At 45.3% G+C, this 24,092-nt stretch overlaps 1 protein-coding gene across 14 annotated transcripts in view; it reads left to right on the top strand.

Annotated features, from left to right (window-relative positions):
• The first annotated feature begins 13,451 nt into the window (after positions 1-13,451).
• Add1 (adducin 1) overlaps positions 13,452-24,092 on the top strand; it is a 66,863-nt gene continuing 56,222 nt past the window's right edge. For all 14 annotated transcript variants that reach the window (XM_057771065.1, XM_057771066.1, XM_057771067.1 and 11 more), the window contains exon 1: positions 13,452-13,614. The gene's annotated coding sequence lies outside the window, so the exon portion shown is untranslated. The remainder of the gene's footprint in view (positions 13,615-24,092) is intronic.

Consider the following 24,092-nt stretch of genomic DNA (forward strand, 5'->3'; position numbering starts at 1 on the left):
GCAGAGACCTTGGCATCATCTGGCCTTCACTGTACTTCCTGTTGGAGAAGGTTTTTTTAATCTTTATTTATTATTTTATGTGTATGAGTGTTTTGCCTACACGTATGTGTGTATCGTGTGTGCCTGGTGCCCCGGGGGACCAGAAGAACATGTCACATCCCCTGGAACTGGAGTCATGAGTGGTTGTGAAGCTGCCACATGGATACTGGGAATTGAATCAGGGTCCTCTGGAAGAGCAGCTAGAGCTGTTTACTGTTAAGCCATCTCTCCAGTCCTAGCAGAGAAGGTTTCTTACCTAGAACCCAGATCAAGGACTGTATTTGTGCACAGTAGCCAGGAACTGCCATCTAGTGAGAAAAGCTTTTGTTTGGAATCCCAAATTCCAGCTGTAGTTTGGAGGCATGTAATTGACTAGGTGATTCAAATTTGTGGAAGTAAAAGGCTGTGGCCCCAGAGCATCATGGGGCTCAGTGAATGACAGACATTGGATTTCAGTGGCCATCTGCTTCCAGAAACCAAAGTCTACCTCCATCTTGGCAGAAGTTTCCTTTCAGCCTGCCAGGGGAGAAAGATCAGGATGCCATGGCCACTATGATTACAGCGTCCATTCTGTAAAATATGAGAGAGGACTGGATGAGAATAGGTTTCAGTCCTGTGCCTACGAGCCTGTCGAGTGTGAACTGGGCTGCAGTTCACAGTTTTGGGGCCAGCCCAGTGGCTAACATGTATGTCAAGCCCTGGGCTAGAGGATTTAGGGGTTCTTTGACCCGCAGCCATGTGATGCATTAGGCTAACTGAACAGCTGAGGTCTGTGGATGTCCAAGGCCCACCTAGTGGTTCCATGCAGCCTCGTCTTACCTCTCGGGACTCTGGACCGGCTGCCACAGCTGGCCACCTCTTTCAACTGCCCCAAGTCCAGGGACCTCATTTGCAACACTGTAGGGGGTGATGGGAGTCCTGGTTGTGGTCCCACAGCCTGAAAGAGGAATCCATAATGTGATGGTTACCATGTATTGAACACTTCCAACGTTTGTGATACGGAGCTGGGAAAGTAGACCCATTTTTAAGTGGGAGAACTGAGGCTCAGAGAAGCCTGAGTTCAAGACCCAGTTTTGCTACTCACTGTCATGTGAATCTGCCCCTGCTCCCTGACACTCCTTAGCACTGATCATGGGAGTCTGGCCAGCTCTTTTTACCCCTAGAGCTCTCAAGGTGCCCTCACCCACCACAGGAGCCATGGCTCTTGGGGAGCAAATTGCTTTGCCTTCCGGATCCCAGTGTGTGAGGCAGGGTTTGGGGGTGGGAGACAGGAGCTCCTGGTTCTGCCCTAGGGACAAATTTACTCCCTTCCCTTTTCCCTTTCTCCCCCCCCCTCCCCACACTCTCCTTTTTTGTCGTTGTTGTTTTGTTTGTTGTTTTAAAGGTTTTTTTGAGGATTTCTCTGTGTAGCTCTGACTAGTTCTGGCCTTGAAATCACAGAGATCCACCTGCCTCTGCCTCTTGAGTGCTGGCATTAAAGGCCTACACTACCACTGCTGGGCCTTACACCCTTATTTCTACTGAGAAAGGAAACCCAAAGCCCAGAGTGGGTTCCCTGACTTGCCTGGTGTTGTGATGTATTCGGAGATGGCTTCTGTTTGGGACTTGAGGAGGCCCGGAAAGAAACACAGTTAGTTGTAGTTTCCCGTGTTTGATCTGAAAGTGTGGAGAGCCTTTCTGCCCTCTGGGTTTGTTTCTTTTCTTTTAGATTTTTATTAGTAAAGGGGTTTTCATTTATTGTTTACACTGACGGAACCCTTGGTCTTGCTGATGTTAGGCAAATGCTTTACCATTGAGCTACAGCCCCAGCTCAGTAGCTAGAAATTTATACAAGTACCAGTCGCTCCCACTCGGTCGTGTTGTGTGAGTGTCCCCTAATGATGGACATCAAGATGCAGCTTCATCCCCAATAGAGATGGGCAGGTCAGCTGAATACAGAAAGGGCTTTTGAGAGTAACATAAGCCCCAGAGGTTCCCCTAGACAATGCCTGGGCCTACAGTATAGATCTAAGATTTAAGACAAATCCAGGTGTCTGGGGATGGGGGAGAAGAACATCAGAGATCCATCCTTACTGCACTCCTTGCACACATCCTGCAAGCCTCTGCCTGCGCCTTCCGTTCCTTCCACCTGGGTGAGACTGCCTGGCTATGGAATCTTTGAGGAAACCTCCTTTGCTTGGAGAAGGGGCAGTAGCCCCTGGAAGTGCCCCAGCACCACACTATGAAAGTATATGTGGTGGTTCCTCTCAGGTACTTTCCTGTCTCTCCCTGGAGGGAGGCTGGAGAGACAGAGCAGACTGTGACTCATCTGTCCTACACATCCTTTGTGAGTGCCAAAGGAACCTTCACAGGCATTCAGCTTCCTGACAACTGCCCCTGCGCTGCCTGAGAGCTCTGCCTCTCACATGCCCTGAGCTGCCCTGAGCTGAGGCAACTCCTTCCTTCTTCATTTCCTGTGACATAAAACACACAGAAACGTAAGTAAACTATAAATGCGAGTGTAGCAAATTGCAAAGGGCGTCTGCAATCTCCAAGGAGCAGTAGCTAAGACCCCCGTCCCTCCTTGTCACAGCCCTCCCCTCTTCAGCTCAGTCTTGGCTTTGGTGAATCTCATGTTCTTGTTTTTCTGAGGAATCCACACCACCCAGTTATTCACTCATCCCAGTATTTTTCCTGTTTTCTGTTTTGTAGCAACAGAATCATACAGATGCAATCTTTGGCAGCCAACTCCTTTGGCTCATCATCAGATTTGTTCATGTTGCCACGCATAGCTAACGTCGTTCAAGTTCATTGTTGAAACGGTTCCATTGTATGACTGTATCACTGCTCACAGAACCACTTCCCTGCAGATGACAGTCTGATAGTTAGCGCTGCTAGCAGCCATATTACCCAGGACGCACACAAGCCTAATTTCTCTAGTGTCTGAGGGTCTCTCACTGTTTTCCAAGAGAGTCGTTCAGAGGACCCCTTGGCTCTGTGCCCTTGTCAGTGCTTGGGGCTGCCAGAGCTTTTCTTGTTGCCAGTCTGGGGGTGTAAAACTATGACTCTATTTTATATTTAGTTATTTAGTAATTAGGTTGAGAACAAGTTCATATGTTTATTAGCCATGCTAACCTTTTTAAAAATTATTTATTTTTATTTTATGTGCATTGGTGTATTGCCTGCATGTATGTCTGTGTGAGGGTGCCAGATCCCCTGGAACCAGAGTTACAGTCTTGAGCTGCCATGTGCGTGCTGGGAATTGAACCTGAGTCTTCTTGAAGAGCTCCCAACCACCGAGCTATCTCTCCTGCTGGGCCATGCTAATCTTGACTTCTGTGAAGTGCCTATACAAATCTTGACTTTTTTTAAATTTTATTTTATTTTATTTTGTTTTCGAGACAGGGTTTCTCTGTAGCTTTTTGGTTCCTGTCCTGGAACTAGCTCTTGTAGACCAGGCTGGCCTTGAACTCCGAGAGATCCGCCTGCCTCTGCCTCCCGAGTGCTGGGATTAAAGGCGTGCGCCACCACCGCCCGGCTTGACCTTTTTTTTTTTTAATAGACTGTTTATCTTTTATTTATTAACCAGTAAGGTTTTTTTGTTTGTTTTTTTGAGGATTTCTCTGAGTAGCTCTGGCTGTCCTGAAACTCACTCTGTAGACCAGGATGGCCTCCAGCTCACAAAGATCTGCCAGACTCTACCTCCCGAGTGCTAGGATTAAAGGTGTACACCACAGCCCAGTTAATCAATAGGCTTTTTTAAAGACTTTTTTTTTATGTATTTGAATGTTTTTTTTGTTTTTTGTTTTGTTTTGTTTTTTTGAGACAGGGTTTCTCTGTGGTTTTGGAGCCTGTCCTGAACTAGCTCTTGTAGACCAGGCTGGTCTCGAACTCACAGAGATCCGCCTGCCTCTGCCTCCCAAGTGCTGGGATTAAAGGTGTGCGCCACCACCGCCCGGTGTTTTGTTTGTTTTTTGATGTTTTTTGAGACAGGGTTTCTCTACATACCCCTGGCTGTCTTGGAACTTGCTCTGTAGACCAGACTGTATTTGAACTCACAGAGATCCACCTGCCTCTGCCTCCCTAAGTACTGGGATTAAAAGGCGTGTGCCACCACTGTCCAGTGTGGTTAAGTGTTTTGGAGAGTGCATGTGTATCACATGTGTGCCTTCAGAGGTCAGAAGAGGGCATTGGATACCCTGGAATTGGAATTATGGATGGTTGTAAGCCTCCATGTAGGTGCTGAGAACTGAATCCCAGTCCTCATCCAGAGTAACTAGTGTACTTAACCACTGAGCCATCTCTCTATCCCCCCTCCTCTCCACCTTGTTTGAGACAAGGTCTCACTTGGTCAAGTCTTGGATCTACCCACCTCTGCCTCTCAAGTGCTAGGATTAAAGGAGGGTACCACTACAACCCTGTGCTGTGGGATAATGCTCTTGTACCTAGTAAAGATTTGTCACTCATATTAATTTAATAAAATGGTGATTGACTAGTAGCCAGGCAGGAAGTATGGGGTGGGGGAGAGGAAAGGGCAGAGATGTAGTCACCAGCCAGATGCAGAGGAAGTAAGATGAGATGCCTTACTGAGAAAAGGTACCAAGCCACATGTCTAAACATATACAAGAACTATATGTTTAGAATTAAGTTGTAATTGCTAATTAATAATAAGTCTGAGCTAATAGACCAAACAGTTTATAATTAATATAAACCTCTGTGTATTTCTTTGGGACTGAAGGGCCACAGGATCAGATGGGACAGAAACTTCTGTCTACAACCCGACTTGATATTGATAGTCTTGATATTATCTGTAATATGATGTAAATATCTCCTCCAACTCTGGCTTCTCTGGACTGGCATCTTCTGAAAATCAGTTCTTATTTTTATTGTTTCATTTTTTACTTTTGTTTTTCTGTCTTGGAGTAAAGCCTAGAGTTTGTGCAAGCTAGGCAAGCAGTTTACAGCTGTGTTCCTTCTCCAGCCCACATCTTAGCTAGAGCCACCTTCTCCACCTCCCCAGTCCTGGGATCTCCAGCCCACGTCTTAGCCAGAGCCACCTTCTCCACCTTCCCAGTCCTGGGATCTCCAGCCCACGTCTTAGCCAGAGCCACCTCCCCAGTCCTGGGATCTCCAGCCCACGTCCTAGCCTGAGTCACCTTCTCCACCTCCCCAGTCCTGGGACTATAAGAAAATACCACCATTCCTGGGTCTTTTTGGAATTAAACTTAGGTTCACATGCATGTGTGGCAAATATTTTACCAACTAAGCTGTCTTTCCAGCCTCCAGTTTTTATTTATTTATTTATTTATTTATTTATTTTTTGGTTTTTCGAGACAGGGTTTCTCTGTGGTTTTGGAGCCTGTCCTGGAACTAGCTCTTGTAGACCAGGCTGGTCTCGAACTCACAGAGATCCTCCTGCCTCTGCCTCCCGAGTGCTGGGATTAAAGGCGTGCGCCACCACCGCCCGGCTCCAGTTTTTATTTTTAAGACAGTTGAGGGCCAGTGAGATGACTCAGTGGGATGCTTTCCATCAAGCCTGAGGATCTGAGTTTATTCTCTGAGTTGGTACGGCAGTGCCTATACCACTGAAGAAAATCTCTCACTCTCCACCAGCAACCATTGATTTCACATAGTTCCTCAGAGAGGGAGAGATCTCATGAGTCCCTCCCCCAAGACAATTTTTTTAAAAATAACTAATAAATAAGTTAGTTAATGAGATAGGCTCTGAAATTTGCTTCCTGGCTGGTGTCAGACTCACAGAGATCTGTCTGCCTCTGTGACCTCAGTGCTGGGATTAAAGGCATGCACCACCATACCCAGCTTATTTATTATTATTATTATTATTATTATTATTATTATTATTATTATTATTTTGGTTTTTTCGAGACAGGGTTTCTCTGTGGCTTTGGAGCCTGTCCTGGAACTAGCTCTTGTAGACCAGGCTGGTCTCGAACTCACAGAGATCCGCCTGCCTCTGCCTCCCGAGTACTGGGATTAAAGGCGTGCGCCACTACCGCCCGGCCCCAGCTTATTTTTTAAAAATTCTTTTTGAGGGGCTGGAGAGATGGCTCAGCAGTTAAGAGCACCCGATGGGCTTCCAGAAGACCAAAGTTCAAATCCCAGCACCTATATGGCAGCTCACAACTGTAACTCCATTTCCAGGGGATCTGGTACCTTCATAGCAATGCACATAAAATAAAGTTAAGTAAATTATAAAAAAATTTAAAATAAAAGGTTTTTTTGAGTGATGAGATCTTATATATGCTACCCAAGCTGTTATCAAAATCATAAGCTAAATAGTCATCCTACCTCAGCTTCCTAAGTGATTGGGAATATAGATATTTGCCACTGCACACATCTCTACATAAAAATTTATTACCATTCTTAATAATTTGGCTCTTTTGAGACAGGGTCTCCTATATCCTAGGCTGGCCTCAAACTTGTGTGTCTAAGGATGAATTTGACTTCCTGATTCTTTTGCCTCTACCTCTCAGCTGCTGCTCTCACCAGTGTGTGTTGCATGACTAGCCTCCATATAGAGTTTAAAACCAGCTTATCAGTTCTAATAACAGCCCTTTGTTATTTTGATTGGAATTCATTACAGCTATGAACTGGCTTAGTGTGAAATTCAGCATATTGTGTCTTCTGATTCATAAAAATGGTCCTACCTCTCTGTTCCTTAGGGTCTTCTGTGAGATTTGGAAATAAGACATTGTCATTTTATCATTATGGTTTTACATACATTTTGTTAAATTTTCTCTGTTGGTACTTCATGTTTCTTTTAGTCTATCGTGAAGTATTTTCTTCCTTTTATATTTTGTTTTTTCGAGACAAGGTTTCTCTATAACAGTCCTACCTGTCCTGGAATTCAGTTTGTAGACTATGCTGGCCTCAAACTTACTGAGATCCGCCTGCCTCTGCCTCCCGAGTGCTGGGATTAAAGGCGTGCACCACCACTTCCTGGCTTGTTTTCTTCATTTTTATTAGTTATGTTTTGTCTTTAAAAAATATTTTTATGTTATATCTGTGAGTGTATATCTACTAGGTGCACCATGAGTATGCAATGCCTATGGAGGCTATAGGACGGTGATGGATCCCCTGGAATTGGAGCTATAGAAGAAACTCAAATGATGGATCTCCTAGAAGCGGAGCTATAGAAGACATGCAAATGGCCGAAAGACAGTTAAGAATTGCTCAACATCCTTAACCATCAGGGAAATGCAAATCAAAACAACTCTGAAATACCATCTTACACCTGTAAGAATCGCTAAGAACAAAAACACTGATGACAGCTTATGCTGGAAAGGATGTGGGGTAAGAACACTCCTCTACCACTGGTGGGAGTGCAAACTTGTACAGCCACTTTGGAAATGAGTGTGGTGGTTTCTCAGAAAATTGAGAATCAATCTACTTTAAGACCCAGCAATACCACTCTTTGGCATATACCCAAAGGATACACATTCATACTACAAGGATGTTTGCTCAATTATATTCATAGCAGCTTTATTCATAATAGCCAGAACCTGGAAACAAACTAGATGCCCCTCATCCAAAGAATGGATAAAGAAAATGTGGTACATTTACACAATGGAGTATTACTCAGTGGTTAAAAAAACAATGACATCTGAAATTTGTAGGTTAGTGGATGGAACTAGAAAAAAAAACATCCTGAGTAAGGTAATCCAGACTCAGAAAGACAAATACTCACAATATGTACTCACTCATAAGTGGATATTAGACAAAGAAAAGGATAACCAGGCTATAATCCACAATCCCTTAGAAACTAAGTAACAAGGAGAACCCTAAGAGAGACATTGCATGGATGCCCCTGGGAACGGGAAATAGATAAGATTTGATTAAATTGGGAGGGGGAGGAAAGGGGAGGGTGAAAGGGAGTTGTAGCAGAACATGAGGGAAACTGAGGGAATGGATGGTTGAGTTGGGGTAGGGACAGAGGGGGGAGAGCAAGGAAAGAAATGTCTTGAAAGAAGGAGCCATCATGGGGTTAGGGAGAAATGTGGTGCGAGGGAAACCCCCAGGAATCCACAAGGATGACCCCAGCTAAGACTCCTAGCGATAGTGGAGAGGGTACCTGACCTGGCTTTCTCCTGTAATCAGATTGATGACCACCCTAACTGTCACCGTAGACCCTTCATCCAGTACGCGATGAAAGCAGAAGCAGAGATCCACAGGTAATCACTGGGCCCAGCTCCCAGAGTCCAGTTGAAGAAAGTGAGGAGGCATTTTATGAGCAAAGGGGTCAAGATCATGGTGGGAAAACCCACAGAAATAGCTGACCTGGCTAGTGGGAGTTCATAGACTCTGGACTGATACCCAGAAACCTGCATAGGACCAAACTAAGTCCTCTGAATGTGGGTGGCAGTTCTATGGCTTGGGTAGTCTGGGGCCACTGGCAGTGGGACCAGGATTTATTGCTAGTGCATGAACTGGCTTTTTGGAGCCCCATTCCCTCTGTAGGGATACCTTGCTCAGCCTTGATACAGAGGGTAGGGCCTTGGTCATGCCTCAAAGTGCTGTAACAGACTTTGTTGATTCCCCATGGGAGTCCTCATCCTCTCTGAGGAGTGGATAGGGGATGGGGTAGGGGTAAGGTGGGGGGAATGGGAGGAGGGGAGGGAGGTGGTACTGTGGTTGGTATGAGAAATGAAAAAAAAAACTTTTAAATAAAAAATTAAAGCCAAACAAAACAAAAAATAGAACAAAGAAAGATAAAATTCATTCTGCTGAGTAGTGGTGGTGCATGTCTTTAATCCCGCACTTGGGAAGCAGAGGCAGGCAGATCTGAGTTTGAAGCCAGCCTGGTCTACAGAGCAAGTCCCCCTCATAGTTTTTTTTAATGCACATTTAATGATTATATATACATGACACTGGTAGCAGCCAATTTCAGCTTTACTGGATCCCCTAGTAGACACGACCTTTTTGGTAAGCAGGACCTCTAAATCTAAAGGAACTTTTGTTTTGTTTTGTTTTGTTTTGTTTTTTGAGACAGGGTTTCTCTGTAGCTTTGAAGCCTATCCTGGAGCTAGCTCTTGTAGACCAGGCTGGCCTCAAACTCACAAAGATCCGCCTGCCTCCCAAGTGCTGGGATTAAAGGCGTGCGATACCACAGCCTGGCTGTGCCACCACTGCCTGGCGATCTAAAGGAACTTAATGGAACAGAAACTCACAAATGAATAACCAGAAATTATGTTTACTGGGGAGAGAGCCTCATAAGTTGGTTTTGGTCCAGAGTATACTACTTCCTGGAGCAAAGTGTGTTGTCTCCACGTCAGTGTCTCATCTGAGTTTTGATGCAGTTTTCCTTTTTCTTTCTTTTTTTGAGGGGGAGGGTGGTGGCTTGAGACAGGGTTTCTCTGTGTAACTCTTGCTGCCGTGGAACTCACTCTGTAGTCCATGTTAGCCTCAAACTCAGAAATCTGCTTGCCTCTGCCCTAATGCCCTTAGTGCTAGGATTACAGGCGTATACCACCTGGCTTGATGTAGTTTTTTTGTTTGGTGTGTGTGTGTTTGTGTGTGTGTTTTGAGACAGGGTTTCTCTGTATACCAGCCCTGGCTGTCCTGGAACTCACTCTGTAGACCAGGCTACCTTCGAACTGGGAGATCCACCTGCCTCTGCCTCCCAAATGCTGGATTTACAGGCATGCAATACCTGGCTTGATGTAGTTATTCCTTTTTTGCTTTTGTTTTTCGAGACAGGGTTTCTCTGTGTAGCCCTGACTGTCCTGGAACTCACTCTGTAGACCAGGTTGACCATGAACTCACAGATGTCCACCTTCCTCTGCCTCCTGAGTGTTGGGATTCAAGGTGTGCGCCACACCTCCCAATTTGATGTAGTCATTCTGTTACACCAGCAGGATGACTTTCGGATGGTGCAGTGTGTGGCAGGAATAGTGAGTCCCACGTGCAAATCTACTGCCACAACTCCTTTGCATGAAAGCTTTGATACTAGGCAGGCATGTCATGACTCCATTTCATCAAATCAGACATTGTGTAAACTCTTTCAAAGATTTGCTATAATATTCAAAGATTTTTTTGAGATGGGGGTCTTACTGTGTAGATTTGACTGACCTGGAACTCACAACGTAGACCAGGCTGGCCTTAAACTCAAGAGAGATTTAGCCTGCCTCTGCCTCCAGAGTTCTGGGACAGAAGGCATGTGCCACCACACCCAGGAATAATTATTTTTCAAGTATGTGTATATGTGTATGTCTGCATGTGGGTTTCTGCACATTTGAGTGTAGGACCACTGCTGCTGGACTTATAGGCAGTTCTAAACTGTATGACATGGGCTCTGGGACTCGAATTCTGGTCCTCTGCAAGGGCATTGTGTTCTCTTAACTGCGTTTCTCTAGGCCCCATTTTGTAAGTTTTGTAAGAATCATAGTACTTGCTACAGTACTGAAGAAAAGGCAAACTCATACCAATATGTAGTAATTCTTATCAGCTCAGCTTTGCCTTCTGAGACAGAAGGACTCCAGAGTAATCACCTTGTCCCTGAGGGGTGGTTGGTTTACCAAGGGGTTCAGATATAGTTTTTGATGCTTACAGATTGGAAATCTGGCAGTATCAATAGCTCGGTCAGCCTCTGTTAAAGGAGTGCCTAGAGGGTGAGGAGCTGGCTCGGCAGCTAGGAGCTCTTGCTGTTCTTCCAGAGGATCTGGGTTCTTTTTCCAGCACCCATGTTGGGTGGTTCATATCTACCTTAGCTCTGGTTCTGCATGATCTAACATCTCTTCTGGTGCTTCCACTGGCACCAGTACACATGTGGTACGCAAGTGGATACAAACAAATACACATAAGTAAAAATAATAAAAAAGTAAATCTTTGGGGCCAGAGAGGTGGCTCAGAGGCTTCAAGCACTTGTTGCACTTGAAGAAGACTCAGGCTGGCTCCCAAAACTCACAGAGTGGCTCATAACTATGTGTAACTGCAGTTCCAGGAGATCTGATGTCTTCTTCTGACTTCTAGGGGCACCATCCATACAGGTGGCACACATGTAGGAAAAACACCCAATCACCTACAGTAAACAAATTTAAAAAAAAAAAAGAGCACCTAATGATGACTTGGGCCACATCTTCACCCTGCTTCCATGCTCCCTGTACTCCTGAGACTGCTGCCTGATCGCTACAGCTGTGAAGGATGGGAGCTCGCTCATGCCAGCTCATGTCAGCTGGGTGAGCTGTAGTGCTGCTTGTGTAGAGCCTCGGTGGTGGATGCTGTCTAGTCAGCGTGCAACACACACATCTTCCTCTAGTCCAGCACTTGGGAGACAGAGGCAGGCTGATCTCTATGAGTTTGAGGCCAGTGTGGTCTATATAGTGAGGCCCCCATAAGCCCATCCACAAGCCTTAGATTAATCCATCCTCTAACTTTTAGATAATCACTTTCAGGCTCCTGACCAATTAGTTAAGCCATTTACTACAGCCCGTGAGTCCAAATCACATTCATTTCTACACTGTGGGAATGGTCAAGTTCACTACTTGAAGCTTTCCTACTGGGATAGTATCTCCAAACCATCATCTTTTCCAGTGGAACTGCTGAATGGGTTCCAACCCACCCAGAAAGCTCCCTTTTCTTCCTTTGTCATTGTGACATGTGGAGTCCTTACTAGCACACAGATATATGGAATAGGAGACCCTGGCTTAGTGAGTGACATGGCTGAACCCACTTCAGGGCTCAGCAGCATGTAGAAGTCGTTTAAGCTTTTCCTTTTCCTTTTTTTGTGTATGTGTGTATGACTGTGTCGGCTGTATGTGGATTTGTGTGCTTGTTTGTGTGTAAGTGTGGAAAGACTCACTGAACCTCGAGCTAGTCTGGTAGCCAGTAAGCCCCAGTAATCACCCTGTGTCTGCTCTCAATTGCGGGGCTACAGGGGTGCATGGTCATGCCCTACTTTTAACATGAGCACTGGGGATTCAAACTCAGGTCCTCATGCTTGAGCAAGAAGCACCCTTATCTATTGAACTGTCTCCCCAAACTCCTACTTAAGCTCCTTGAATTTCTGAGTTTGAGTCTTCAAGTATTTCTGCCCTTCCAGCCCTCCCCTCCATTTTCCAGGACTCCAGTGGCACCTATATTAGGCCTATGACGTTGTCCTATAGCTCTCTGGTGTGCTGTTCAATCTTTCCCAGTTTCTTCTCCCTGCGCATGTCCCCCAGTTTCTTCAAGTTCAGAAATCGCTTCTTTTGCTGTCTAATCAGCTCCTAATCCCGTTCAGCATTTTGTCATCTCAGACATGCATTCACCTTTACAAGTCTGATGACTGTTTTATTTTTAAATCTACACATATCAGCACAGCATGTTTCAACCATCCACCCCCTCTCCTTCAGCAAGCCTTCACTGACATCTTTTATGTTGTTGTTGTTTTGCTTTTCTAGACAGGGTTTCTCTGTCTAGCTTTGGAGCCTGTCCTGGAACTCGTTCTGTAGACCAGGCTGGCCTCGAACTCACAGAGATGCGTCTTCTTCTGCCTCCTAAGTGCTGGGATTAAAGGCGTGCACCGCCACTGCCCAGCTTCACCGACATCACTTATGGGTCGGATTATTTTTCTGAGTGCTGAGGGAACTGAAGTGATGGAAGAGAATTGAGGCTTTGTCAGAGAAGTCATCTGAAACCGGTCAACATGTGGGGGAAGTGTTCCTAGAACAGAGGCTACTGACTGGAATCCACAGATAACCTCCCGGGCCCTTCTGGCATCAAAGCCAGAGCTCCTGCTGTGAGGAGTCCTGGGTACCACACAGTTGAACCACTTGCTCAAGGCTTCAACCTTCCATGGTGTGAGGGAACAAGAGGCTGTGCACTTGTTTCCTTTGGATCTTTAGGACTCTGACGAGACTACAGGAGAGATTGCTGGTCTGGTCCCCAGGATGGTTTCCAGGCCACTGTCAGGTGGACTGGTTCTGCCAAGACCTCGCCTAGCCTCCTTCGCTGCCTCCGAAGAGACTTTGGTGTTTGTTAATCCACTCTCCCCCAGCAGGCCCTTCCTGTCAGGGAAGCCTTATCAAAGCCCACAGACGGCGCCGTCCTGACTCCACCCTGACTGACAGCTCAGTCAATCCAAACGGCCCAAGGACACCCGCCCGCCGCGCACCCAAACCAGGTCCACGTGCAGCGGGAGTGCATGAAGGCGCCGTCTGACGGTCTCCGTGGGAGAACCGGCGGCCACGCTGAGCTGGTGTAGCAGGACACCGGCCCTTGCCTGCGGCGGTCCAGGACACCGCTAACCCAGCCGGGCGACGACCTTCAAACTAAACCGAGGGAGCCCAGCCCTCTCTCCACCTCCCAGGACACGCCCTTCCCCGACCCAACCCCTTGCTTAAGATTGACCAATGAGAGAGAGCAGTGCTGGACGGCGGCGGGGCGTTCAGACCAATGGAGCTGCGCGTTGTTCGACTGCAGCGCCGCAGGCCGCACCCAGCTGGGCGGCGGGGGCGAGCCGAAGGCTGAGGGCCGAGGGCGGGAGAGGCCGAGGGCTGCGGCAGGCGGCGGGGGTGCGCGGCGGCCAGGGGGCGGAGCCAGGCGCGGGCCGCACTCGGACCCGGGAAGCTACAAGCTACCCCCCGATTCTCCGCGGAGGTGAGGCACGCGAGCGCGGCGAGGTCTCTGGGCCCGCAGCGGGCGTAAGGCCGGGGCGGCGGGGCAGGGCGGGCAGGGCATGGCCGAGCCCGGGGTCTCGGGGGCGCCTCGCCTGCAGCGAGGAGGGCGCGGCGAGGTCGCTCGGCGCAGGGCGCCCGGGGTCTCTGCGCTTGCCACGAGTGCGGGGGCGAGGACGCTGCATCGTCGCTTCCCAGGATGGCCCCCCGGCGGACGTGGGCTCCGGGGGAAGTGACCGCTCCGTTCTGAGCTGACTGGGCCTCAGGGGGGGTCCTCCCGGGTCAGCATTGTGCTTGCTAGAGGTGGCCTCAGCCGCTGGTCACTGCGGAGATTGTGGCAAGGCGCGTGTGGGTCCCGTTTGTCGGCTCTTTTTAAAATGACACCTTCTGCCCAAAGAGAAAAGGCCTGCTCTGTCTACGGATGGTAGTAATGAGGTGGTCGTGGAACTTCCTGGAGACGGGACTTGCCTTTCCTCTGTTTTTTTTGTTTAGACCTCTCCCAAAAACATTTTGGCTTTTTGTAATTCAGGTCCTGGGTCAAGGTATTTAGTAGGTGATTTGTGTTTGTTTGATGCACACCCATCTTGAAATACATATTTCGGTCCACCTGAAACTACTTTTGGTTTGACCATATGATCTTCGGCCTAAAATTGTTAAGCCCCAAAGACCAAGGACCAGAGCTACTAGTTGTATGCATTACTGCCCAGTTATTAGAGTGATTCTGCGTTTGTCAAAAGGGGATTGAAATCTTAATCGAGATAGGAACTAGAATGCTGACAGATTGGCTGTCTGCTTTGTAAAACAAGTGAGAAAACAAGTCGGGAGTTGCGAGTAGATTCAACAGGGTCCAGAAGGGGAAGGGCATTTCAGATCGCGGCTGAATTTTACAAGGGTGGGATTCTGTACACTGTAGTCTTTAAAGGTATAAACTGCAGCCTTTGATGTATAAATCACATGTTAATTCTGACATTTTGATGTACTGTGTGGGTAAAGTTGTGTTGTGTGTTGTGCACAGTTCGCCCACAAGACAGGCTTTTACTCTGTAGCCCAGAATGGTCTGGAACTGAAATTTTCGGCCTCTGCCCGCTTAGTTCTAGGATTACAGTGAGGATTGCCGCCACACCCTGCGAGTAAAGTTGTTTTTTGAGGAAGTGGCTTTTCAGGGTTCAGCTGTGGTTTACCGTGGTGCAGGTGGTGTGATTGGTCACCAATGTGGTGTGTAGGCTAATGGGACTCAGCAAATGAATCCAGATTCTAAACAGTCTGCAAGCGTCTTCATTTCTAAAATCAGTTTTATACAAACTATTCAGATTTTCACTTAACTCTTGGTATTATCTGATACTGTTGTTTAGTTTTGTTAATTTGCCACAAAAAACCCTGTTCCTTTCATATAGTCATATTGAATCAGGAAATTAAGTGTGGAAATGCTTCAAATGATGCTGAGCTGGCTTGGTTTTCATGTCAGCTTGACACAGGCGTGAGTTATTCGAGAAGAAGTAAACTAAATTGAGAAAAAAGTCTGCACCAGATTGGCCAGTGGGCAACTCTGTGGTGCATTTTCTTGGTTGATGATTGATGTGAGAGCTCACTGGGTGGGTGGGGCCACCGCTGGGCCGGCAGTCTGGGTGCTATAAGAAAGCAGGCTGAGCAAGCCCTTAGAGCTACCCAGTAAGAAGCAGCCTCCATGGCCTCTGCAGCCGTCAGCTCCTGCCTCCAGGCTCCTGCATTGATTCCTGCCCTAACTTCCCTGGATAATGGACTACAAGCTGTGAGATGAAATAAACCCTCCCTGCCACACGTTGATTTTGTGTTTTATTATAGCAATAGGAACCCTATCTAAGACAGGTTCCCAGATAGTTTCACTATATGAAGCTCAGTTTGTATTGATTGTCCTTTCTGCTTTCCTCTCAGCCATGTTGAACTCTTTACATATATACACATTCACATTTGAGACAGTAGCATTCACCAAGTCATTATTTACTCATTCAGCGTCAACAGTTAATAGCTGGATATATACAAAATGTTTCATTGTGTACTTCTAAACATCTAGAAAGACTAGACATTCCGAATAAGGACTTAAGTTTGTCCTGTACGTGCACATTAATGCTGAGTAAACTACACACACATAAATGATTACATCTGAAACTGCCCCCCCCCTGAACTCACAGAGAGCCTCCTGCCTCTGCTTCCTGAGTTCTTTACTGCTGATGCTTTTTATTTTATTTTTTAGTCTAATTTATAGTGTAATGTAGCCCCAAGTTGGCCTTGAATTTGCCATGAGAGAAAGCTACCCTTAAACTTTTAAAAACATTTAATTAAAAGTTTTTATTTTGCAAGTGTTTTTTCCTGCATGTGTGTCTGTTGACCAGTTGCATGCCTGGTGCCAGTGGAAGCCAGGTGTCAGATCCCCCTGAAACTGGAGTCGCAGAAGGTTGAAAACTGACATGTGGGTATTATTGGGACTTGAATGCAGGTTTTCTGGGAAAGTAGTACTTGTGTTCAAACCACCGAGCTATATCCAACCACAAGAAATCAAAGTAATCTTAATGGCTGAGCCGTTTCTTTCCAGCCCCAACCTGTAAGTGATGATCCTGTTCCTTGTACCCTGGGAGTCCTGCGATTAAAACGGTATGTGTTGGGGTATGAAACCCCCAGGACATTGTGCTTGTTAGCCAAGTCCTCCGCCAGCTGAGTTACATCCCTGCCTTGAAATTGTGTTCTAATAGCATCTGTCATAGGATTTTAAATGTTGAAAATTTCAGTATCGGGGCTGTGAAGTGCTGTTTCAATGAGAAATAGGACTGTGCATCCCTAGTTAAAAATCTGGAATCCGCCCGGCAGTGGTGGCACACGCCTTTAATCCTAGCACTTGGGAGGCAGAGGCAGGCGGATCTCTGTAAGTCCGAGACCAGCCTGGTCTACAAGAGCTAGTTCCAGGACAGGCTCCAAAACCACAGAGAAACCCTGTCTCGAAAAATCAAAAATAAAATAAAATAAAAAAATAAAAATAAAAATCCGGAATCCCAGGTGCTCCAAAGCCCAACACAACATGGAGTTTGGAGCTTTTTTAGGCTTATTTATTTTGTATATATAAATATTTTGCTTGTAAAACATCTGTGTAGCACATATATACTTGGTGTTAGAACTTACCAGAAGATGGTATCAGATCCCCTGGAACTGGAATTACAAGTAGTTGTGAGCTGACATGTGGGTGCTGGGAATTGAACCTCAGTCTTCTGTAAGAGCAGAGAGTTCTCCTAACCACTGAACCAACTCTCTAGCCCCAGATTTTGGAGTTTTGTTGTGATCCTGATGTGATGGGTTGTCACAAATGCAGGCCTGTAACACATAGTTTACTAAACATCTCCAGAGCAAAAAGACCCTTTCAGTTCCTTTAATTGTGATACACAAACTTTGTTTCATGCACAAAATTCTGTAAAATCCTGTGTAGGGCTGGATGGTTAACTCACTAGCCCAGTACTGGAGTAGCATGTATGAAATCCTGGGTTTGATTCCTAGCACTCTAGTGAAAAGATGCACACAATTACACACAGGCTCTGCTTATAAGGTGTATTGTTTAGACTGTGGTCCTGTTTCTGACATGTAACACATGGGCAAATATTTCACCCTGAAATCAACTCTTTGATCCTATGCATCTCAACACTTAGACTGTGTTTAGAAGCTGCAATTTGAGCATTTGGGTTGCTCCTTGCTGTACCAGTTTAATCATTGTTTGAAGTGGAACTCACTAAGGCCAAAAAGCAAGTCAGCAGGGCTGGAATTGTACCTTAGCTGCCAGAGTGCTTGCCTAGCTTGCATAAAACTATGGGTTCAGTTTTTGGCACCATATAAGCTGGGTGTGGTGGCACACATTTGTAATTTAAACTCCTGGGAGGGGAAGGCAAGAGGATCGGGTCATCCTTAGCTTTATATTGAGTTTGAGGCCAGCCTGGTCTGTATAACATATTTTTCTCAACAAAAATGAACAAACCAACAAAATAATAATTGAATTTTACATAAGATATGATTACTTCATATACGTAAATATTTCAATGTCTTTTTAGTTTGGTCAGAAACATCCTTCTTAAGACAGGAATTTAGCATGATTTTAAACTTTAATAGAACTGTTTGATAGTTAATGTTTGTTCTGACCTTCCACAGTTAGGAAATGTGGAAAGAGCAAAAGGAAACAGATTTAGTTCAGTTTGCCTTTGATCTTTATTTTTTCAGAAGTACAGTTTAAAACAGTTGGTGGGCTGGAGAGATGGCTCAGTGGTTAAGAGGACTGGCTGTTCTTCCACAGGTCGTAAGTTCAATTCCCACATGGTGGGTCACAACCATCTGTAATGAGATCTGGCGCCCTCTTCTGGTGTGTCAGCATACATGGAGGCAGAATGTTGTATACATAATAAATAAATATTAAAAAAAATAAAATAAAATAAAACAGTTGGTATGAGTGACCTGTAATGTATTGATAACTTGCTCCTCTCAGATTTGGAGGGGGACCAAAACCCATCAACATTGTTACTGATACTTGTTTGCTTAAAACTGTTGGGCATGTTCAGATCTGACTTCATATGCACTGTGCTGCTGAGGGGCAAGGGAAAACCTACATCTTGAACATAGGCGTGGAGTTCATTGTGATACTGTGGCTGGAGAGGTGTCTCCGTGGTTAAGGAAAGCGCTTACTGTTCTTGCAGAGGATCTGGCATCAGGCCCCATCACCCACATGATTGCGCAAAACCGAGTCCTGTTCCAGAGGATCCAGAGCTCTCTTCTGAACCTCCACAGGCACCAGACGTGTGTGATACACATACATACATGCAGGCAAAACATTCACATAAAATGAATACATCTAAAAAAAAAAATAAAGATACTAAGCTGGGGTTCTAGGAGCTGGAGAGATGATTCAGCAGTTAAGAGCCCTTGTTCCAGGCATCTGCATTGGGTGTCTCAGAGCTTCTAATGCTGTGGTAAAAAAAACACTGAGCAACTTGGAGAGGAAAGGGCTTATTTTGCTTACACCTCCACTTCACTGCCCATCAAAAGAAGTCAGGACAGGAGCTCAAAGGGAAGAATTGATGCAAAGTGCTCCACATCAATCATACCCATCAAGAAAATGTACCACAGGTTAGGCTGGCGGGAACATTTTCTCAACTGAGGTTCCTGCTTCCCAAATGACTCTATCCTGGGTCCAGTTGGCATAAACTAGCTAACACAATGGATGAATCCTATTAAATCCAGTTCCAGTAGTTACTACATTGTTTTTGTTTTTTGTCCCCTCCCCCACTAGGGAGGCAAAGGCAGGTGGATCTCTGAGTTTGAGGTCACTTCGGTCTACAGAGTGAGTTCAGGACAGCCAGGACTACACAGAGAAACCCTGTCTTGAAAAGCCAAAAAAGAAACTGGGTGGTGGTGGCGCACACCTTTAATCCCACACTTGGGAGGCAGAGGCAGGTGGATCTCTGTGAGTTCGAGGCCAGCCTGGTCTACAAGAGCTAGTTCCAGGATACCGAGAAACCCTATCTCAAAAAACAAAACAAAAACAAAACAAAACAAAAAACCCCAAAAAACAAAATAGAAAAAAAGAAAAGTAACACATAGGTAAACTGGGATCATAACACCAGTGGTCTGACTCCAGGACCTGAACACTTGACAGGAATCCAATACATTTTAAAATCAACATAGGGATGGCAATGAAATTTAAAAATTTTTTTTAGGGGATTGGAGAGATGGCTTAGCGATTAAGAGCAATGGCTGCTCTTCCAGAGGTCCTGAGTTCAATTCCCAGCACCCACATGGCAGCTCACAACTTTCTGTAACAACAGTTCCAGGGCATCTGACCCTCATACCAATGAACATAAAATAATAATAAAATAAATTTAAAAAAATTTTAACGTTTTTTTTTTAAAAATTCTTTTCCATATACTATATTTTGGTCCTGTTCTTTCCCCTCCCCCAACAGTAACAGAATTTTGGCAGATTCCCAAGTGAGATTCTTTTCTGTACCAGTGACAAACCCCACAGATTTTGGAAATATAAACAAGCCAGGGTGCAGTAGAGTTCACTTAAATTTGTCCATTTACAGATGGAGGGCTTATCTCTAGCTGCCTCACCCGTTGCTTTCAAAACCACACCCTTTGAATGCTGTTCATTTAGGGGTTGAATTGAAGTGAGAATCTTGTGAAATCTTGATTTGGACAGAATGCAGTCGTTTACCTTAGGATACAGAATGGAGAAATAGTGTGAGCATACAAGAGTTTTATTTCTAAGGCTGGGCATGCAGTTCAGTGGTGGGGCACTTACCTGGAAAGCCTTGGATTCAGTCCCCTGCACTGTCCCCACAAACAACAGCATCAACATTATAGCCTAGGCTGACCTCAGATTTGCAGTATAGCTGAACCTCTTCTTTTCCTGCTGGCTTTACATTGTGTGCTACAACACCTGGTTTTATTTTTTTATTTTTAATTTTTAAAGATTTATTATGTATACAGAGTTCTAGACCAGTATACAGTGTTCTGTCTGCGTGTATGACACCAGACCAGGAGAGGGCACCAGATCTCATTACAGATGGTTGTGAGCACCCATGTGGTTGCTGGGAATTGAACTCAGGACCTCTGGAAGGGCAGGCAGTGCTCTTAACCTCTGAGCCATCTCTCCAGCCCCAACACCTAGTTTTGAAAATGGCTTTTGGTGCTGGGAACTGAACCCAAGGGCTCTACCACTGAACTGAATTCCTAACCCCCAAGTGGCATTTTTATCATGCTGCTTTTACTTTTTTTTCTTCTTCAAGACAGGGCTTCTCTGTAGCTTTGGTGTCTGTCCTGGAATTTGTAGACTAGGTTGGCCTCAAACTCACAGAGATCCTCCTGTCTCTGCCTCCTGAATGCTGGGATTAAAGATGTGCGCTGCCACCACCTGGCCGCTTTTACATTCTTAACAGTGCAAGAATAATGAGAACATGTACTACTTACAGGTTACACACTATATATACACCAGAGACTGCTAGGTATTTCGTACTTATTGTTTATTATTACTCTTCTTGTTATTACTACTTTTATTTTAAAGAAGAGGTTTATTTTGGCCAACAGTTTTGGTTCATACTTGAGAAATCATACCTGGTGATGGTCTCTTTGCTGGCAGAGTCCCAAGACAGGGCAGGACAGAGGCAATTTGAAGTGGGAGATACTCTAGAAGTGTGTCTTGAGAGCAGATGGTGTCAGTGTTGAGTTTCCCAACAGGAAGCCAGCTCTCCTTCCAGGGCAGCTAACTTGGAAAGGAATGCTCCATGACTGCTAAAGAACAGACCTGGATGTGGACGTAAGGTTATATTTTTGACAATGCCTGGGAAGGCTGTTGGTGTTGAAGAAGTGAAGGATGATTCAATAGTTCTAGTCCAAGGTCAGGAAGCCACATCTGATGATGGTCTTTTTGTTGATTGATATAGTCCCAAGACTGTAGGTATTGAGGAAAGAGAAGGAAGCCCCAGTGTGTTTGCCTGCCTGTCTGTTTTTGGAACATTGTTTCAGTTTGTAGCCCAGGCCATCCTTGAACTCCCAGTCCTCTTCCTTCCCTTCTGTGCTGGCAAGAGCATGTGAGCCACCATGTCCAGCTACACTTGCTATTTCCAAATACCCCAACAGTCCTGGAATGTTGCTAAGTTACTACAAATGAAACTGGGCACAAAAGATGATAGGCTTTCCAGGGTCTGACTGTTGTAGATGATGAAGAAGTTAAGGCCACACTGTTGTAGCACAAGCTCAAGATGTGCTTCTTGCAGCCCTGGAGGGCAGAGAAGAAACTGATACATCTCTATGGAAAGGAGGGATCATTGGCATTTAAATAACTGGTTACACATTTATCGAATCTGTGGATTAGCCAAGTGGTGGTGGGGCACGCCCTTAATCCCAGCACTTGGGAGGCAGAGGCAGGTGGATCTCTGTGAGTTCCAGGACACACTCAGAGAAACTCTGTCTCAAAAACAACAAACAAATAAACAAATCTTTGGATTAAAGGGAAAAGTTTAAAATTAGAAACACTGGAGAAAAAGCAAATACAATGTTCAATAATGTTCTAAACCTTTGATGGACATTTTATCTAATGAAGAAGTGGTAATTTTCTTTTTTCATTTTGATGCATTGTCTCACTGTGTAGTTGACATTGGCTTGAAACTCAGTAGGTTGCCCAGGGTAGCCTCAGTATCACCATTCTCCTGCTTCAGCTGCCTCTGTGATGGGATTACACATGTGCAAAATCCAGCCTGGCAATATCTTTCTTTTAAAATTTTTATTATTATTATTATTATTATTATTGTGGGGGTCAGAGGACATCTTCATGGAGTTAGTTCTCTCCTGTCTTTATGAGGGTTCTGGGGGATCAAATTTAGGTCACCAGGCTTTCATGGCAGGTGCTTTACCTATTGGACCATTTTGCTGGTCTAGTAACTTTCTTTTTAAAAGTAGAGGTCACGGACTGGAGAGATGGCTCAGCGGTTAAGAGCACTGACTGCTCTTCCAAAGATCCTGAGTTCAATTCCCAGCAACCACATGGTGGCTCACAACCATCTGTAATGGGGTCTGGTGCCCTCTTCTGGCCCGCAGACATACACACAGAATATTGTATACATAATAAATAAATAAATATTTTAAAAAAGTAGAGGTCACTATGGGAAAAAAATGTACAAAAGTTGAGTCTGATGAATCTCAGCTATTCTGAAAGCTGAGGCATAAGGATCAAAAATTCAAAACTTGCCTATGGACAAGCTGGTGAGAATCTGTCAAAAAAGTACAAAAAGAATTGTAGATAAGGCTGAGTGAAGTCCTGGGTTTAATCTCCAGTCTGACAAAAGTGTAGTTTGCTGATGTGAATAAGAAAATGTTAAAATATTTGCTTATCGGAAAAGTGAAATTATAGGTGATAATCTGGGATAGTGGCTGTATTTAGTGCCCCCCCCCCCAAAGACAGGGTTTCTCTGTGTAGTCTTGGCTGTCCTGGAACTCTTTCTGTATGCCTGGCTGCCTGGAACTCAGAGATCTAACTGCTGAGTGCTGGGATTAAAGGTGTACACCTCCACACTCAGTTTTGTTTTATTTTTTAATTTTATTTAAGACCTGGTTTTACTATGTAATATCAGCTAGCCTGGAGCTTGCAGGCTGTCTGGAACTCATGGAGATCCACTTGGTTTGGCCTTATAGGTGCTGAGATTTAAAGCATATGCCACCATATCTGGCCTTTTGATTTTAAAAATTTATTCTTTGACAGTTTAATACAAGTAAATAATATATCTTCATATGCATCCCAAATTTCTCCTCCCACTCCTTCACAAAACCCCAGACTCCTAACTCCCACTCTTCCCAGTTACCCCCAGCATGTTCCCTTTCTTCCCTTTCTCTCTCTCGCTCTCTCTCACTCTCTCTCCCCCCCCCCCCTCACTCCTTCCCTCCCTCCCTCCCTCGGAGTCCAATACTTGCTGTTGTTTGGAATGTTGAGTGGTCTTACTGACTTATCCCATGGAGGTTATCATAGCTGTGGTGCATCCATGGGTACAGTGCCCATACATGTTTAGTGACAGCATCTCACAGCACTTCTCCTTATCCTGCTGGGTAGTAGATTTTTTTCTGCCCATCCACAGTGTTCCCTGAGCCTTGGTGTGGAGTTGAAAATAGATATCCTGCTTAGGGCTGAACACTCACTTAGTAGACACTTATTCTTACAATAAATCTCTATATTAACTGCCAACTACTGGGGAGAAAAGCTTTTCTGACCAAGGTGGAGGGCAGCATTAATTGTGTGTGTATAAGCATAAGTATTTAGAAGACTGTTTGACAACATGTGTAACAAAACCACAGTAGTAGGTTCCTCCCTAGAACCTGTAACCTCAACCCCTGGGCTTTTGAACAATTGTACAGTACCACATAAGTCTTTTTTTTTTTTTTTTTTTTTTTTTGGTTTTTCGAGACAGGGTTTCTCTGCTTTAGAGCCTGTCCTGGAACTCCCTTTGTAGACCAGGCTGGCCTCGAACTCACAGAGATCCACCTGCCTCTGCCTCCCGAGTGCTGGGATTAAAGGCGTGCGCCACCACCGCCCGGCACCACATAAGTCTTTAATTTGCTAAGCACTATAGGTAGGATGAAAGCCGTGGCTTTGACGGCTGGATCCAGCCCATTTTTTAGCTTTCTGAGATTCCAGCCTCGTGGCAGAGGTACCAGCTGTAGCCATGTATATTGCCACAACTCTATGGCGTTTCAAGGTCCCTGTCACCACCAAAAAGCATGCGGTCATTAACACCATTTCAGTGTTTTGTGGCAGGACCTTTTAAAAGAGCTGCAAGGTTTTACAGCTAAAGCTGAGTCAGGAAGACTCTTTTAAATGAGACACATTTACCTCTGGCAAACAGAGCCCACCTGAGAAAATGCTGCCATCAATAAGCTGTGCTTAACTCTATTATTTTCTGTCTAGAAT

The sequence above is a fragment of the Chionomys nivalis genome, chromosome 6 (assembly GCF_950005125.1).
Source record: "Chionomys nivalis chromosome 6, mChiNiv1.1, whole genome shotgun sequence".
Lineage (NCBI taxonomy): Eukaryota > Metazoa > Chordata > Mammalia > Rodentia > Cricetidae > Chionomys > Chionomys nivalis.